Source organism: Hemitrygon akajei, chromosome 7 (genome assembly GCF_048418815.1).
Source record: "Hemitrygon akajei chromosome 7, sHemAka1.3, whole genome shotgun sequence".
Lineage (NCBI taxonomy): Eukaryota > Metazoa > Chordata > Chondrichthyes > Myliobatiformes > Dasyatidae > Hemitrygon > Hemitrygon akajei.
The window spans coordinates 113,082,478-113,101,234 of NC_133130.1; the positions used below are offsets into that span (position 1 = coordinate 113,082,478).

Genomic DNA, 18,757 nt, shown 5'->3' on the forward strand with positions numbered 1-18,757 from the left:
TCATTTCTCAGGTGTTTAAAAAACAAAATGATTGTCTCTTTTCCTGTGCCAGCATTTGATTTATTAGTGTATGAGGTAATGCTCTGTAAATATATAACGTTGATGTCAGTTTGTTCAGGGCCTTGTTTCTATGACTGAACAGCACCTTTTACAACATGCAGTTAAACCTTTCCTCATAAAAAATCCACACTTTAAAAAAAATCCCCTGTTGATAGTCTCTTTTTTTAAAGAGAGCTTTGAGTGTTCCAAAAGTTGGATCCAGTTTCCTATCGGACTAGATTCTGCAAATATAATACAATGCTTGTGCATTGCTGGACAATTCCAACGTTTTTGCAGCTACAGAAGTCAAACTGGAGTTAACAGATGTCTCTTTTGAATCTGATAGTGAATTAACTCCTTGTCTGTCGCTGGAGTGTTGAATGAGTGGTGGAAGTGAGGTAGGCAAAGCTAATGCCACGAGAGGCCGAGGCGAGGATGGTAAGAACTCAAGTGCTGGAGTATCTAAGACTAGAATCGAGGCACGATTTCAAGACTGGGACGAGATCGGGTTTCTTGACTAGATCCTAGATGAAAGCCTGACCAGATTAGACGAGAATCCAAATGAGACAGATATCCTAAACACGATCGCAGACTGAACCAGCGCCGAGCTGGCGACCCAGCCTCGAACTTGAGCTCAGGTGCTCTTCAAATAGGCAAATCTTGGTGCCGAAACATGGCCGCCAATTAGCGAAGCAAGCTAGCTATCCATACTCCGGATAACTGGAGCACCTGAACCCCGGAGGCTGGTGCGTCCAGACAGGAGCAATCTTCTTCCACACTCAGTTATGAGGGACAGGATGGACTTCCAGTCAGAACGCTACCTGAGGGGACAAGCAACCGTCCCAAGGATCTCAAGGAGGACTGATGAGCATTCTCTAGTGAGGCCATTACTCAGCGTTCCAGTCAGGAGCGACAGGGCTAGTAAACTCTGCCTTGATGATGGATGCTGCTTTCCTATGACAGCGCTCCTTGTCGATGTGCTCGATGGTATGGAGGGACTGGGCCTCCATGCTTTTATTAGAATTTTATGTTCAAGGGTATCGGTGTCTCCATATCAGCCTGTAATGCAATATACTCTCCACTACAAACCTATAGAAGTCCGTCGAAGTTTTAGATGGTGTGCCGAATCTTCGCAGACTTCTAAGAAATAGAGGCACTGCCAGATTTCTTTGTAATGGCGCTCACACGTTAGGTCCGGGACACATCCTCTGAAATGATAACGTTGAGGAATTTACAGTTGCTGACCCTCTCCATCTCTGATCTCCCAGTGAGGACTGGCTCATGGACCTCTGGGTTCCTCATCCTGAGGTCACTAATCAGCTCCTCGGTCTTGCTGACATCGAGTTAGAGGTTGTCGGTATGGCTCCGCTCACCAGGTGTTCAGTCTCCCTCCATATAGCTGGCTCATCACCACCTGTCATCCAGCCTGACAGCAGTGTCATCAGCACACTCGAACATGGTATCGGAGATGTGCTTAGTCTCACAGTTGTAAGTGTAAAGCAAGCAGAGCCTTGCGGTGCAGCTGTGTTGGTGGAGACTAGGGAGAAGGTGCTGTTGTCAATCTGAACTGACTGGAGTCTCGAAGTGAGAAAACTGAGGATCTGATTGCACAAGGAGGTATTGAGGTCACGGTCTTGAGGCTTATTGATTAGTTTTGTAGTCAATAAAGATCATCCTGATGTATGCATCTTTGCTGTTGGGATGTTCCTGTCACAACCAGGTACTAAAGAAGTCATTACGTGGACTGTTGCTTTCTTGGTGTCGCCTCGTGGCTGTGCTTCATCCTTGGATTGTTTCACCTTTATGTCTAGTTCTTCGTCTTTGCGCTGGCTCTGGGTTTTCATTGCTTTGCAGCTGTCTCGTTTGGGATCATGGGAATTGTTAATCTCTTTGTATTTATCACTCTTATTCAATTCGGGATAATTTAATCAGCACAGTAATGTCAATGCCCCAGAACCCCTACGTGCTCCAGGGTGTATTTCGGGGGGCATGTCGACCCCTCTTTGTTGGGTCATTGTGAATCCTTGTCAGGTGTAACTCAGACTGAGTTTGTCTGTGTATCGTCAGTGATTTCCGTTCATCAAGTTTCTGTGCAGTTTGCCTGAGCTCTGTTAGTTTTTTCTTGTTAATTCCTGCAATAAATCTTCAGTTTTATTGCAATTACCGAAATCTCTGTGATTTCTACACTTGAGTTTGCTAGTGATCCTGACGGTTCCAGGGTTGAGTGAGGAGCCGGTGAAATGGCATCTGCTATGGAACTGCTCTGCCAGTAAGCAAACTGGAGCGGATCCAAGTCTCTATTCATACAGGAGCTGATATGTTTCATCACCAACCTCTCAAAGTACTTCATCACTTTGCTACTGGATGGTGGCCATCGAGGCAGGTTATTACATTCTTTGTGAGCTTGAAGCAGGTGGGTATCTCAGACTGCCGAAGGGAGAGGTTAAAAGTATCGGTGAATACTCCAGCCAGTTGATCAGGACAGGTCTTTAGTACTCAGCCAGGTACATCATATGGGTCTGGATGCTTTCTGTGGATTCATTCCCCTGAAGGATGCATTCACATCATCCTCAGAGACAGGAATCGCTGTGGGAGTTTATGAAGGTTCCTCCATGTTTCGACGGCCAAAGCGAGCGTGGAAGGCATTGAGCTCCTCTGGGAGCAAAGCCTTGTTTTCATCGATGTCACTTGGATTCACTTCGTAAGAAGTGATAGCATTCAAGCCCTGCCACAGCTGTCGAGCATCCTTCAGTGATGCAAGCTTGCTCCGGAATTGCCACTTTGCATGCGAGATGGCTTGCTGGAGATCAGACTTGGACCTCTTGGTTGCCAGACCTGAATGCCACCGACCTGGCCCTCAGCAGATTGCGATCTCCTGATTCACCCAGGGCTTCTGGTTGTTGAAGACTCCGAGTGACACACTCATCTGTGACTGTTTTATAAACTCCGTGACAACAACGGTGTACTTATTTAGTTCTTGAACACGGTCCAATCCACCAACTCGGAGCAATCCTGTACCTGCTCCTCTGCCTCCCGTGATCAACCCTTTGCTGTCCTTACCTCTGGAGCCTTGCTCTTTATCCTCTGTCTGTACACAGGTAGGAGGACAGCCAAGTGATCAGACTTCCTGAAATGTGTTCTCAGCATGGAACGGTAGGCGTTCCTAATCGTAGCATAACAGCGGTCGAGTGTGTTGCGACCCCTGGTGCTGCAGGTTATATGCTGATGATAATTGGGTAGAGATTTCTTCAAACAAGCCTGATTGAAGTCTCCAGCTATGATCTGAAATGTGTCGGGGTGGGCTGTTTCTTGTTTGGTGCTGGCAGCAATCGATATCTCAAGTGTTGGATTAACATCGGCTTTTGGCGGAATGTTTCGATGTGCAAGTGACAAGTAAAGTGAATAAAGTTAATCTTTAAGCTAAAGGGCTTAAGCCTCATAAAACAAATTTCAACCAACTGGCAAACACAAATAGCACGAATATAATTGGCATTTAAGGCCAATACTTTGCCAATTTTGAACTTTTGCCAAGGTAGCAATGAAACCAAATCCTGAGTTCTCACCTATCTGCCACTGTGGAAAGCGAAGGAAATACAATGAAAAGCTGAATAACTGGTACCCCCACACAACGTGCTTTTGGAGAGATAAAAATCATGCATTTTGGACACAGGTTAATAATTTAGTAAATTTCTGAGTGGCACTCATAAGATAGGCTATCAGATTTCGAATCAAAAAGATAACAATATTTTCCTGAGCCTCTTAGAAGTCTGGATGGCTGTACCATTTGAACAAATAATGAAATTCTGTGGAAGAATTGTGTCGGATGTGGTAGAGTGTTTCCACCATAGTTGCAAGGGTGATGTGTGATGCCATGGGCTTGATGGGCTGAATGGCCTACTTCTGCTCCTATATCTTATGGCCATTTTCAAAATGTGTGTTACCTTGTCAAAAAGCCTGGTGCAGAAATTTACTTACTTATTTACTTAGAGATACAGTGTGGGATAGACCCTTCCAGCCCTGCCCGACGACTCAGATTTAAACCTAACCTAATCTCAGGACAATTTACAATGACCGATTAACTTACCTGGTATGTCTTTGGACTGTGGGAGAAAGGCGGAGGAGCCGGAGAAAACCCAAGCATTCCATGAGGAGGACGCACAGAGATTCCTTATAGAGACTGGGATTGAACTCTGAACTCCAGCTGTAACTCTGAAGCTGTAACGGTACCGCAGTAGGGGCTATGCTGCCATGGTGCCTATGGTAGCATATCGGTTTGCCTTGACCAGGCAGCGTAACTGCCGCTGTGTGTGGTACTATCTCCTAACAACGAAGGGCAACAGAAACCCCTTCCTCAGTGGGGACCGAAGCAAGCAAAGGCAAATAGTTTTTGACTTGTAACATGGACATTTAGCTTGGCAAGGCTTCTTTTCAGCGGTCTTCCTGCAGAGTCCACGATCAGGGACTTGAATACCAAAAATACCGTGGCTTCTGATAGAGGCATTGTAAAGTCGCAGCTGTGTGTTTTATCAGTTCCCGAGTTCAATCAAACCAAACTTCAGAAGTGAACTCCAATAAGGAGATTCCAATGTGATGTACGGTGCCTGTAAAAGTTATTCACCCCACTTGGAAGTTTTCATGATTTATTGTCTTACAACATTGAATCACAATTTGGCTTTTTTAACACTTATTAACAGAAAAAGACTTTTGTCAAAGTGAAAACAGACCTCTACAAAACAATCTAAATTAATTACAATTATAAAACACCAAATAATTGACCACATAAGCATTCACACCTTCCCCTTTCATCTGACACACCAAATTATCACTGGTACAGTCAGTCGGTTTTAGAAGTCCCATAATTAGTTAAATGAAGATCACCTAGTGCAGTCAAGGTGTTTCAATCATTAATAGCAAAAATACACCTCTGTCTGGAAGGTTCTGCTGCTGGTGAGTCAGTATCCTGGCAAAAACTACACTGTGAAGACAAAAGAACAATCCAACAACCCTGTGAAAAGGTTATTGAAAAGCACAAGTCAGGAGATGGATACAAGAACATTTCCAAGTCACTGAATATCCCTTGGAGTACAGTTCAGTCAGTCATCAAAAAATGGAAAGATTATGGCACAACTGTAAATCTGCCTAGAGCAGGCCGTCCTCAAAAACTGAGTGACGTGCAAGAAGGGGACGAGTGAGGGAGGCCATCAAGAGACCTATGACAACTCTGGAGGAGTTACAAGCTTCAGTGGCTGAGATGGGAGAGATCGTGCAGGCAACAACTGTCGCCCGGGTGCTTCACCAGTCACAGCTTATGGGAGAGTGGCAAAGAGAAAGCCACTGTTGAAATAAAAACTCACATGAAATCTCGGCTAGAGTTTGCCAGGAAGCATGTGAGAGACTGAAATCAGCTGGAAGAGGGTTCTGCGGTCTGATGAAACCCAAACTGAGCATTTTGGCCATCAGACTAAGTGCACACATCAAAAACAGACCATCCCTAACGTGAAGCATGGTGGTGGCTGTATCATGCTGTGGGGATGCTTCGATCAACAGCAGGCCCTGGAAAGCTTGTGAAGGTAGAGGGTGAAATGAATGCAGCAAAATACAGGGAAATCCTGGAAGAAAACCTGATGCAGTCTGCAAGAGAACTGTGACTCGGGAGAAGATTTGCTTTCCAACGAGACAATGACCCCAAGCATAAAGCCAAAGCTACAGAGGAATGGCTTAAAAACAACAAAGTTAATGTCCTGGAATGGCCAAGTCAGAGTCCAGACCTCAATTGAATTGACAATTTGTGGCTGAACTTGATAAAGGCTTTTCACTCATGCAACCTGACAGAGCTTGAGCAGTTCTGTAAAGAAGAATGGGGAAAGATTGCAGTGTCCAGATGTGCAAAGCTGATAGAGGCCTATCCACACAGACTCAAGGCTGTAATTGCTGCCAAAGGCACATCTACTAAATACTGACTTGAAGGGGATGAATACTTATGCAATCAATTGTTTTGTGTTTTATATTTGTAATTAATTTAGATCACTTTGTAGAGACCTGTTTTCACTTTGACATGGAAAAGGCTTATTCTGTTGATCAGTGTCAAAAAAAAACAGATTAAATCTACTATAACTAAATGTTGTAAAACAATAAAATATAAAAACTTCCAAGAGGGGTGAATATTTTTTGTCGGCATTCTATGTTAAGCAGCTGTAACCAACAAGACATTTCGATGCTGGGGGGTATGTTGATCAAAGTGTCTTCTTCAGGATAAAGTCATGGAGAAACCCCCACCTGGTTGTTGTAAAAGGACACAAGGTTGCAGAGAGCTGCCTAAGGTAAAGATGTTCACCAAGTAACCTTGCCGGTCTCCCCCTCTGCATTGTGTTAACCAGTTGTTTAAAGCAATCGACGCACTGGTCATTCGCTCAGTGGGATCTCAGTGATCAGCTGTTCTATTGCAAAATCTAAAATAAAAGCAGCTTGGGACCCCTGATTTAAGAAAGGGTGTGCTGACATTGGAGAGGTCTCAAAGGAACTTCACGAAAATGACTCCGGGATTGAAAGGCCTGTCATACAAGGAGCATTTGATGGCTCTGGGCCTGTACTGACTAGAATTCAGAAGAATGGGGATGGGGGTGTACCACATTGAAACATCAAATGTTGAAAGGCCTTGATAGAGTGGATACGGAGAGGATGCTTCCTATGGTGGGGACTCTAAGACCAGTGGACACAGAATAGAGGGACGTCCATTTAGAACAGAGATGAGGAGAAACTTCTTTAGTCAGAGAGTGGTGAATCTGTGAATTTTTTGCCACAGGTGGCTGTGGAGGCCAAGTCATTGGGTGTACTTAAGGCACAGACTGGATAGATTCTCGATTAGTCAGGGCCTGAAGGGATACGGAGTAACGGATGGAAGTTTAGGGTGAGAGGGAAATGGATCAGCCATGATGAAATGGCAGTGCAGACTCGATAGGCCACATGGCCTCATTCTCCTCCTATGTTTTATGGTCTTATGGACATGCTGGAAATTCCCAACAGGCCAGGCAGCATATGTGGAGCTAATACTGCAGATCCATGACCCTTCATATGTTTTGTGTGCTCTGACAAGGCTGGTGTTAAACACAGCAAATAGTCTGCTGAAGGCACTCTGCATCTGTGGAGAGAAAGGGATTGTTGCCACTTTCGGTCAAAACCACGATCAGGGCAGTGTTACCTACCTTTCCCTATTTGCGCTTAAGTGATAGGCCAGGAGATATGAGAGCCACACCCGGTAAAAGTTCGACCCTAAAAGAAGCCTGGTCCTAACAACAGAACGATAGATAGATTCATGGTTACCATAAAAACCCTGCTGGATTCTTACCTACTAACATAATCACCACTCCACAACTCTTAGAAGGTGTCCACAACGCGGTTATTCTCAAAGATTAGAAATGATTCCCGGATTTGCAGAGGCACACAATCCACATTTTTAGTGTCACCCTTTGAAACATGAGTGAACTGAGACGCCACAGGTCGTTCTTGCACACACACACACACACACACACACACACACACACACACACACACACACACACACACACACACACACACACACACACACACACACACACACACACACACACACACACACACACACACACACACACACACACACACACACACACACACACCAGCCAGGTAAAGCAGGGCTCGGGACTACAGCAACCTGACAGTAAACGTTGCATTACAGGTTCAAACAAAAGAGAGGCCGTGCTTGTTAACAATAATTAAATGATATCAAGCAACTAAAACAGCCTCTTTTGTCTGGGGTTGTTTGCACTTGGACTTGTTTATTTGGTTTTGCGTGCACTGGCATACAGCAGACGTGCAGAACTCACGGGTTCCTTCTACTCATCCCTACCCTCCCTCTCTTGGGTAAAGAACCCTGTCCACTACTACATGTGTAGCCTAGCCTGGGACACAAACTCATCCCAGCTGGATTCCTCTCTTAATTCAGACAGCTCACATTCAGACTCCGCCTTCTTACTGACCAAAGTTAATCTGCACAATGCTGCCCCATATAAGGAATGGATGACATCATTAGTTCTTGGTTCAGGACTTCTACATACTGTAAAATTCACCTTTCATTGTCTAATGCCATGGCTGGAATGTTATGGTGGATTCCCCGTGGGGTAGGAATCACTGCCTGCTTGTTCTTCAAATACAGTTTAAAGTAGTAAATGGCTCTGACATGGAACTAACTATATCACAAGGTAAGAACGGAGTTGCTCTCTCCCTCTCTCTCCCTCTCTCCCTCTCTCTCTCTCTCTCTCTCTTTGACAAGCACTTGCTCTCACCTGTAGCATGTAATCTCTCTCTCTTCCTCTCCCTCTCCCCTCTCTTTCTCTCTCTCCCTCCTCTCTCTCTCTCCCCTCTCTTTCTCTCTCTCCCCTCTCTTTCTCTCTCTCCCTCCTCTCTCTCTCTCACCCTCTCCCCTCTCTTTCTCTCTCTTCCTCCTCTCTCTCTCTCACTCTCCCCTCTCTTTCTCTCTCTCCCTCCTCTCTCTCCCCTCTCTTTCTCCTCTCTCTCTCCCCTCTCTTTCTCTCTCTTCCTCCTCTCTCTCTCTCTCTCCCCCCTCTTTCTCTCTCTCCCTCCTCTCTCTCTCCCCCTCTTTCTCCATCCTCTCTCTCTCCCCCCTCTTTCTCTCTCTCCCTCCTCTCTCTCTCTCCCTCTCTCTCTCATTCTCTCCCTTTACCTTTTTCCCTCAGCTGAGAGCTGTTACTCTATGAATTAAGCTGACCACCCGAACCTAATGCTGGAGAGCTGTGATGATGTTGCAAATTGAAATACTGCCTGGCGCTGTGATCTAAGTGAGCTTACAGGGAGTAAATATCCTCAGCTGGGTTGTAGGCTTGCTTGTTTCTGTGTGTAGTATTCCTGGATAATCCCTTCCCTTTCTGCAGCTCCATGCTTGCCCTAGCAGAATGACTTCACCCTGAGGATTGTGAGAATGCACCAAGTCTTTATCCTCTAATTGAATATGTCTCCATTTACACTGTTAACATACATTTACTCTCTCATTTGTTTCCTTCAATTCCCCCACCCCCCCTGTTGCTGGACGCTTCTTTTTGGGTTTGTGACACTGGTTGGGTTGACACTCCTTACAGGAAAAGTGCTCAGGACAGGATCACTGTCACTGAAGATTTAAGGTTGTTGGAATGTGTGTGAATGGTGTAATGATCTCTGCTCAATTGTTCTCTTTGCTTACAGTTTCGGTTAATGTTTAATTGTCTGCATAGCTTTCCTGGAGTGTGTGAGGTAATTTCTAAATATTATTAGGCGGTGTTGACTTGGGGCTTTGCCCGATCCAGATGCTTTAAAGTGTGATATCAACGAGGTGAAATCAACCTTTCTCGTCTGACCTTCTCTCCTCTCTTCAGTTTAGAGTATTTCAAGTTAAACAGCTGTGAGGGAACACAAGCAGCTGGAAGGTGTTGGGGCAGCCCTGTGGCCAGGCCCAGTGCCCCCGGTGTGCTGGACACCCATCTAACAGCCCATTCAGGGGGCTGCGGAATTCCCTGTCCATCGACCTCAAAAGTCCGTCAGCTAATTTCTTAAATATCCTGACTTGCTTTCAGGAAAGGAAACTTTGTTTCTGGCACTGTTATGACAAGATTCAATATAAGCTTTGAGGAACAACACCTCACCTTCCACCTGGGCGTGCTGCAGCCTGCAGGACTCAACATGGAATTCTCCAACGTTAGATAACACCTCTCTCTACTTGTTGTACCAGGGTCCACCATTTCCCCGCCATCTATTTTCCCCTTTCTGTTTTGCCTGCTGCATTAAGCAAACTCTACCGCATCAGCAACACATAGCACAAAGGAGCGAACAGCCACATCTGGTAATCCAGTCTCACCCTGTCAGAGATACTCCCCTCCCGCTGTCCGAGTGATTCCAGACCGGCCCCAACCCTTGTTCCTCTTTTGTTTGTAGTTCTGATGAGTCCCAAAGCTGAAATGTTAACTGGTTCTTTCTCCAAAGATCCTGCCTGACCTGTTCTGTTCTTTCAGAATATTTTGCTTCAGTCATACTCATATTAATAGAAAAGCAAGAATGTGTGAGATGTTCTTCTTGGTGTCAACAGACAATGGGTTGAAAGTTCTTTTGTGACAAAGGTTTATTTATGTATTTACAATGAATCAGAATGAGGTTTACTATCACTGCCAAACGTCATGAAATACGTTGTTTTGTAGCGGCAGTACAGGGCAATACATAGAATATACTATCATTTCTAACAAGAAATATTCATTCCTTCATTATGTGCCGTGTTGTATGAGGTAGGTGATTATAGTCTTGACCATGATTGTTCTTTGCAAATTTTTCTCCCTTCTTTGCAAGACGGGTGACCATTATCAATACTTCTCAGAGACTGTCTGCTTGGTGTCAGTGGTCGCCTATACGACTATCCACCGCCTGCTCCCACGGCTTCATGTGACCTCGATCGGCGGGGGGAGCATTAAGCAGGCGCACCCGTTGCCCAAGGGTGATCTGCAGCCTGGCAGAGGGAAGGAGCACCTCACACCCCCCTTGGAAGAGACGTATCTCCACCCGCCCATCCAAATAAGAAATATGTTATAATATATAATATGTATTAGGGCAAAAAGAGAGTAAAAATAGTGAGGTAGTGTTCATGTGTGTCTGGTGACAAATGGGAAGGGGCTGTTCCTAAAACGATGAGTGTGGGTCGTCAGGTTCCTGTAGCCCCACCCCGACTGTAGCACTGGGAAGAGTGCGGATTCTGAATGGTGGGGTTCCTTTTGAAAGAGTCCTCCATACTGGGCATATTTCCATCAGAGAGAGTATAAAATTCAAATAAAATCTTTGACCATCTTTGTCTGGGATACATTCCATCCCCTGTGGTGAGAGGTGGTCCAGCAAGAACTCCAGATCGCTCATGGGCACCACGTACTCCTGCCTGGCACAGATTTAGTCTACACAAAGGGCAGTCAGTCAGTTCATGCAGAACCCCCAGTGTCCCTCTGCTTGGATCTGTGAGTGAACACTTTGACCAGACCCAGGACAGAACCCCAGTGTCCGTCTGCTTGGACCTGTGAATGAACACTATGACCAGACCCAGGACAGAACCCCAGTGTCCCTCTGCTTGGACCTGTGAGTGAACACTTTGACCAGACCCAGGACAGAACCCCAGTGTCCGTCTGCTTGGACCTGTGAGTGAACACTTTGACCAGACCCAGGACAGAACCCCAGAGTCCCTCTGCTTGGATCTGTGAGTGAACACTTTGACCAGACCCAGGACAGAACCCCAGTGTCCCTCTGCTTGGACCTGTGAGTGAACACTTTGACCAGACCCAGGACAGAACCCCAGTGTCCCTCTGCTTGGACCTGTGAGTGAACACTTTGACCAGACCCAGGACAGAACCCCAGTGTCCCTCTGCTTGGACCTGTGAGTGAACACTTTGACCAGACCCAGGACAGAACCCCAGTGTCCCTCTGCTTGGACCTGTGAGTGAACACTTTGACCAGACCCAGGACAGAACCCCAGTGTCCCTCTGCTTGGACCTGTGAGTGAACACTTTGACCAGACCCAGGACAGAACCCCAGTGTCCCTCTGCTTGGACCTGTGAGTGAACACTTTGACCAGACCCAGGACAGAACCCCAGTGTCCCTCTGCTTGGACCTGTGAGTGAACACTTTGACCAGACCCAGGACAGAACCCCAGTGTCCCTCTGCTTGGACCTGTGAGTGAACACTTTGACCAGACCCAGGACAGAACCCCAGTGTCCGTCTGCTTGGACCTGTGAGTGAACACTTTGACCAGACCCAGGACAGAACCCCAGTGTCCCTCTGCTTGGACCTGTGAGTGAACACTTTGACCAGACCCAGGACAGAACCCCAGTGTCCCTCTGCTTGGACCTGTGAATGAACACTTTGACCAGACCCAGGACAGAACCCCAGTGTCCCTCTGCTTGGACCTGTGAATGAACACTTTGACCAGACCCAGGACAGAACCCCAGTGTCCCTCTGCTTGGACCTGTGAGTGAACACTTTGACCAGACCCAGGACAGAACCCCAGTGTCCCTCTGCTTGGACCTGTGAGTGAACACTTTGACCAGACCCAGGACAGAACCCCAGTGTCCCTCTGCTTGGACCTGTGAATGAACACTTTGACCAGACCCAGGACAGAACCCCAGTGTCCCTCTGCTTGGACCTGTGAGTGAACACTTTGACCAGACCCAGGACAGAACCCCAGTGTCCCTCTGCTTGGACCTGTGAGTGAACACTTTGACCAGACCCAGGACAGAACCCCAGTGTCCCTCTGCTTGGACCTGTGAATGAACACTTTGACCAGACCCAGGACAGAACCCCAGTGTCCCTCTGCTTGGACCTGTGAGTGAACACTTTGACCAGACCCAGGACAGAACCCCAGTGTCCCTCTGCTTGGACCTGTGAGTGAACACTTTGACCAGACCCAGGACAGAACCCCAGTGTCCCTCTGCTTGGACCTGTGAGTGAACACTTTGACCAGACCCAGGACAGAACCCCAGTGTCCCTCTGCTTGGACCTGTGAGTGAACACTATGACCAGACCCAGGACAGAACCCCAGTGTCCCTCTGCTTGGACCTGTGAGTGAACACTATGACCAGACCCAGGACAGAACCCCAGTGTCCCTCTGCTTGGACCTGTGAGTGAACACTTTGACCAGACCCAGGACAGAACCCCAGTGTCCCTCTGCTTGGACCTGTGAGTGAACACTATGACCAGACCCAGGACAGAACCCCAGTGTCCCTCTGCTTGGACCTGTGAGTGAACACTTTGACCAGACCCAGGACAGAACCCCAGTGTCCCTCTGCTTGGACCTGTGAGTGAACACTTTGACCAGACCCAGGACAGAACCCCAGTGTCCCTCTGCTTGGACCTGTGAGTGAACACTTTGACCAGACCCAGGACAGAACCCCAGTGTCCCTCTGCTTGGACCTGTGAGTGAACACTTTGACCAGACCCAGGACAGAACCCCAGTGTCCCTCTGCTTGGACCTGTGAGTGAACACTTTGACCAGACCCAGGACAGAACCCCAGTGTCCCTCTGCTTGGACCTGTGAGTCAACACTTTGACCAGACCCAGGACAGAACCCCAGTGTCCCTCTGCTTGGACCTGTGAGTGAACACTTTGACCAGACCCAGGACAGAACCCCAGTGTCCCTCTGCTTGGACCTGTGAGTGAACACTTTGACCAGACCCAGGACAGAACCCCAGTGTCCCTCTGCTTGGACCTGTGAGTGAACACTATGACCAGACCCAGGACAGAACCCCAGTGTCCCTCTGCTTGGACCTGTGAGTGAACACTTTGACCAGACCCAGGACAGAACCCCAGTGTCCCTCTGCTTGGACCTGTGAGTGAACACTTTGACCAGACCCAGGACAGAACCCCAGTGTCCCTCTGCTTGGACCTGTGAGTGAACACTATGACCAGACCCAGGACAGAACCCCAGTGTCCCTCTGCTTGGACCTGTGAGTGAACACTTTGACCAGACCCAGGACAGAACCCCAGTGTCCCTCTGCTTGGACCTGTGAGTGAACACTTTGACCAGACCCAGGACAGAACCCCAGTGTCCCTCTGCTTGGACCTGTGAGTGAACACTTTGACCAGACCCAGGACAGAACCCCAGTGTCCCTCTGCTTGGACCTGTGAGTGAACACTATGACCAGACCCAGGACAGAACCCCAGTGTCCCTCTGCTTGGACCTGTGAGTGAACACTTTGACCAGACCCAGGACAGAACCCCAGTGTCCCTCTGCTTGGACCTGTGAGTGAACACTTTGACCAGACCCAGGACAGAACCCCAGTGTCCCTCTGCTTGGACCTGTGAGTGAACACTTTGACCAGACCCAGGACAGAACCCCAGTGTCCCTCTGCTTGGATCTGTGAGTGAACACTTTGACCAGACCCAGGACAGAACCCCAGTGTCCCTCTGCTTGGACCTGTGAGTGAACACTATGACCAGACCCAGGACAGAACCCCAGTGTCCCTCTGCTTGGACCTGTGAGTGAACACTTTGACCAGACCCAGGACAGAACCCCAGTGTCCCTCTGCTTGGACCTGTGAGTGAACACTTTGACCAGACCCAGGACAGAACCCCAGTGTCCCTCTGCTTGGACCTGTGAGTGAACACTATGACCAGACCCAGGACAGAACCCCAGTGTCCCTCTGCTTGGACCTGTGAATGAACACTTTGACCAGACCCAGGACAGAACCCCAGTGTCCCTCTGCTTGGACCTGTGAGTGAACACTATGACCAGACCCAGGACAGAACCCCAGTGTCCCTCTGCTTGGACCTGTGAGTGAACACTTTGACCAGACCCAGGACAGAACCCCAGTGTCCCTCTGCTTGGACCTGTGAGTGAACACTTTGACCAGACCCAGGACAGAACCCCAGAGTCCCTCTGCTTGGATCTGTGAGTGAACACTTTGACCAGACCCAGGACAGAACCCCAGTGTCCCTCTGCTTGGACCTGTGAGTGAACACTATGACCAGACCCAGGACAGAACCCCAGTGTCCCTCTGCTTGGACCTGTGAGTGAACACTTTGACCAGACCCAGGACAGAACCCCAGTGTCCCTCTGCTTGGACCTGTGAGTGAACACTTTGACCAGACCCAGGACAGAACCCCAGTGTCCGTCTGCTTGGACCTGTGAGTGAACACTATGACCAGACCCAGGACAGAACCCCAGTGTCCCTCTGCTTGGACCTGTGAGTGAACACTATGACCAGACCCAGGACAGAACCCCAGTGTCCGTCTGCTTGGACCTGTGAGTGAACACTATGACCAGACCCAGGACAGAACCCCAGTGTCCCTCTGCTTGGACCTGTGAGTGAACACTTTGACCAGACCCAGGACAGAACCCCAGTGTCCCTCTGCTTGGACCTGTGAGTGAACACTTTGACCAGACCCAGGACAGAACCCCAGTGTCCCTCTGCTTGGACCTGTGAGTGAACACTTTGACCAGACCCAGGACAGAACCCCAGTGTCCCTCTGCTTGGATCTGTGAGTGAACACTTTGACCAGACCCAGGACAGAACCCCAGTGTCCCTCTGCTTGGATCTGTGAGTGAACACTATGACCAGACCCAGGACAGAACCCCAGTGTCCCTCTGCTTGGACCTGTGAGTGAACACTTTGACCAGACCCAGGACAGAACCCCAGTGTCCCTCTGCTTGGACCTGTGAGTGAACACTTTGACCAGACCCAGGACAGAACCCCAGTGTCCGTCTGCTTGGACCTGTGAGTGAACACTATGACCAGACCCAGGACAGAACCCCAGTGTCCCTCTGCTTGGACCTGTGAGTGAACACTTTGACCAGACCCAGGACAGAACCCCAGTGTCCCTCTGCTTGGACCTGTGAGTGAACACTTTGACCAGACCCAGGACAGAACCCCAGTGTCCCTCTGCTTGGACCTGTGAGTGAACACTTTGACCAGACCCAGGACAGAACCCCAGTGTCCCTCTGCTTGGACCTGTGAGTGAACACTATGACCAGACCCAGGACAGAACCCCAGTGTCCCTCTGCTTGGACCTGTGAGTGAACACTATGACCAGACCCAGGACAGAACCCCAGTGTCCCTCTGCTTGGACCTGTGAGTGAACACTATGACCAGACCCAGGACAGAACCCCAGTGTCCCTCTGCTTGGACCTGTGAGTGAACACTTTGACCAGACCCAGGACAGAACCCCAGTGTCCCTCTGCTTGGACCTGTGAGTGAACACTTTGACCAGACCCAGGACAGAACCCCAGTGTCCCTCTGCTTGGACCTGTGAGTGAACACTTTGACCAGACCCAGGACAGAACCCCAGTGTCCCTCTGCTTGGACCTGTGAGTGAACACTTTGACCAGACCCAGGACAGAACCCCAGTGTCCCTCTGCTTGGACCTGTGAGTCAACACTTTGACCAGACCCAGGACAGAAACCCCAGTGTCCCTCTGCTTGGATCTGTGAGTGAACACTTTGACCAGACCCAGGACAGAACCCCAGTGTCCCTCTGCTTGGACCTGTGAGTGAACACTTTGACCAGACCCAGGACAGAACCCCAGTGTCCCTCTGCTTGGATCTGTGAGTGAACACTTTGACCAGACCCAGGACAGAACCCCAGTGTCCCTCTGCTTGGACCTGTGAGTGAACACTTTGACCAGACCCAGGACAGAACCCCAGTGTCCCTCTGCTTGGACCTGTGAGTGAACACTTTGACCAGACCCAGGACAGAACCCCAGTGTCCCTCTGCTTGGACCTGTGAGTGAACACTTTGACCAGACCCAGGACAGAACCCCAGTGTCCCTCTGCTTGGACCTGTGAGTGAACACTATGACCAGACCCAGGACAGAACCCCAGTGTCCCTCTGCTTGGACCTGTGAGTGAACACTTTGACCAGACCCAGGACAGAACCCCAGTGTCCCTCTGCTTGGACCTGTGAGTGAACACTTTGACCAGACCCAGGACAGAACCCCAGTGTCCGTCTGCTTGGACCTGTGAGTGAACACTATGACCAGACCCAGGACAGAACCCCAGTGTCCCTCTGCTTGGACCTGTGAGTGAACACTTTGACCAGACCCAGGACAGAACCCCAGTGTCCCTCTGCTTGGACCTGTGAGTGAACACTTTGACCAGACCCAGGACAGAACCCCAGTGTCCCTCTGCTTGGACCTGTGAGTGAACACTTTGACCAGACCCAGGACAGAACCCCAGTGTCCCTCTGCTTGGACCTGTGAATGAACACTTTGACCAGACCCAGGACAGAACCCCAGTGTCCCTCTGCTTGGACCTGTGAATGAACACTTTGACCAGACCCAGGACAGAACCCCAGTGTCCCTCTGCTTGGACCTGTGAGTGAACACTTTGACCAGACCCAGGACAGAACCCCAGTGTCCCTCTGCTTGGACCTGTGAATGAACACTTTGACCAGACCCAGGACAGAACCCCAGTGTCCCTCTGCTTGGACCTGTGAGTGAACACTTTGACCAGACCCAGGACAGAACCCCAGTGTCCCTCTGCTTGGACCTGTGAGTGAACACTATGACCAGACCCAGGACAGAACCCCAGTGTCCCTCTGCTTGGACCTGTGAGTGAACACTTTGACCAGACCCAGGACAGAACCCCAGTGTCCCTCTGCTTGGACCTGTGAATGAACACTTTGACCAGACCCAGGACAGAACCCCAGTGTCCCTCTGCTTGGACCTGTGAGTCAACACTTTGACTGAAGATTCAGATGTCTAAAGATACTGTGGAGGGATTAGTAATGATCTTTCAAGGATCACTAGATTCTGGAATGGTTCCGGAAGACTGGGACATTGCAAATGTCACACCACTCTTCAAAGAGGGAGGGAGGCAGAAGAAGAACGGCAACTCTAGACCGGTTAGTCTGACCTGAGTGGTTGGGAAGGTGTTGCAGTTGATTGTTAAGGATGAGGCCCCGGGGTACTTGGAGTCACATGATAAAATAGGCCGCAGTCGGCATGGTTTCTACTCGGAAAAATCTTGCCTGACAAACCTGTTGGAATTCTTTGAATTGATTGATGTTGTGTTCTTGGAATTTCTGAAGGCCTTTGACAAGCTGCTGCACATAAGGCTGCTTAACAACCTGAAAGTCCATGGTATTATAGGAAAGATTCTCGCATGGATAGAGCAGGGATTGATTGGCAGGAGGCAAAGTTTGGGAATAAAAGGAGCCTGTTTTGGTTGGCTGCCAGTGATTAGTGGTGTTCCACCGGGGTTTGTGTTTGGAGCACTTTTTTAAAATTATGTGTCAATGACTTGGATGATGGAATTCATGGTTTGTGGCAAAGATTGCAGGTGATCTGAAGATAGATGAAGGGGTAGGTAGATTTGAGGAAGTAGAGAGGCTGCAGAAGGATTTAGACAGGTTAGGAGAATGAGTAAAGAAATGGCAGATGGAATACAGCGTTGAGAAGTGTACGGTCATGCACTTTGGTAGAAGAAATGAAAAGGTTAACTATTTTCTAAATGGAGAGAAGATTTAAAAAACCGTGATGCAAAAGGACTTGGGATCCTCATGCAGGGTTCCCTAAAGGTTAACTTGCAGTTTGATCCCGTGGTAAGGGTGGCAAATGCAATGTTAACATTCATTTGAAGAGGACTAGAATAAAAGAGCAAGGATGTAATGCTGAGGTTTTATAAATCACTGGAGAGGCCTCACTTGGAGTATTAGGAGCAGTTTTGGGCAGCTTTTTGGAGAAAGGTTGTGCTGACATGGGAGAGGGTTCAAAGCAGATTGAGGAAAATGAATCCAGGATTTAAAGACTTGTCACATGAAGAGCCTTTGATGGCTCTGGGCCTGCACTCAATGGAATTCAGGCGAATGAGGGGTGATCTCATTGAAACCTATCGAATGTTGAAAGGCCTCTGTAGAGTGGATGTGGAGATGATGTTTCGTATGATGTGGTATTGTAAAACCAGCGGGGCGGGAACAGTCTCGCAATAGAGGGGCATCCTTTTACAACGGAAGTGAGGAGGAATTCCTTTAGCCACAGGCGGCTGTGCAGGTCAAGTCATTGGGTATATTTAAGGCAGAGATTGCTAGATTCTTGATTGGTCAGGGCAGGAAGGGATATGGAGAGGAGGCAGGAGATTGGGGATGAGAGGGAGAATAGATCAGCCATGATGAAATGACGGAGCAGACTCAATAGTCTAAATGGCCTAATTCTTCTCCTATTCCTTATGGTC

General features: G+C 48.7%; 1 protein-coding gene across 4 annotated transcripts in view; it reads left to right on the forward strand.

Annotated features, from left to right (window-relative positions):
* LOC140730813 (filamin-A-interacting protein 1-like) overlaps positions 1–18,757 on the forward strand; it is a 364,991-nt gene that overhangs the window by 287,446 nt on the left and 58,788 nt on the right. The window contains exon 1 of one of the 4 annotated variants that reach the window (XM_073051749.1): positions 8,044–8,276. The exons of the other annotated variants lie outside the window; for them this stretch is intronic. The gene's annotated coding sequence lies outside the window, so the exon portion shown is untranslated. Of the gene's footprint in view, positions 1–8,043; positions 8,277–18,757 lie in introns of those variants that run through there. 4 annotated transcript variants of the gene reach the window in all.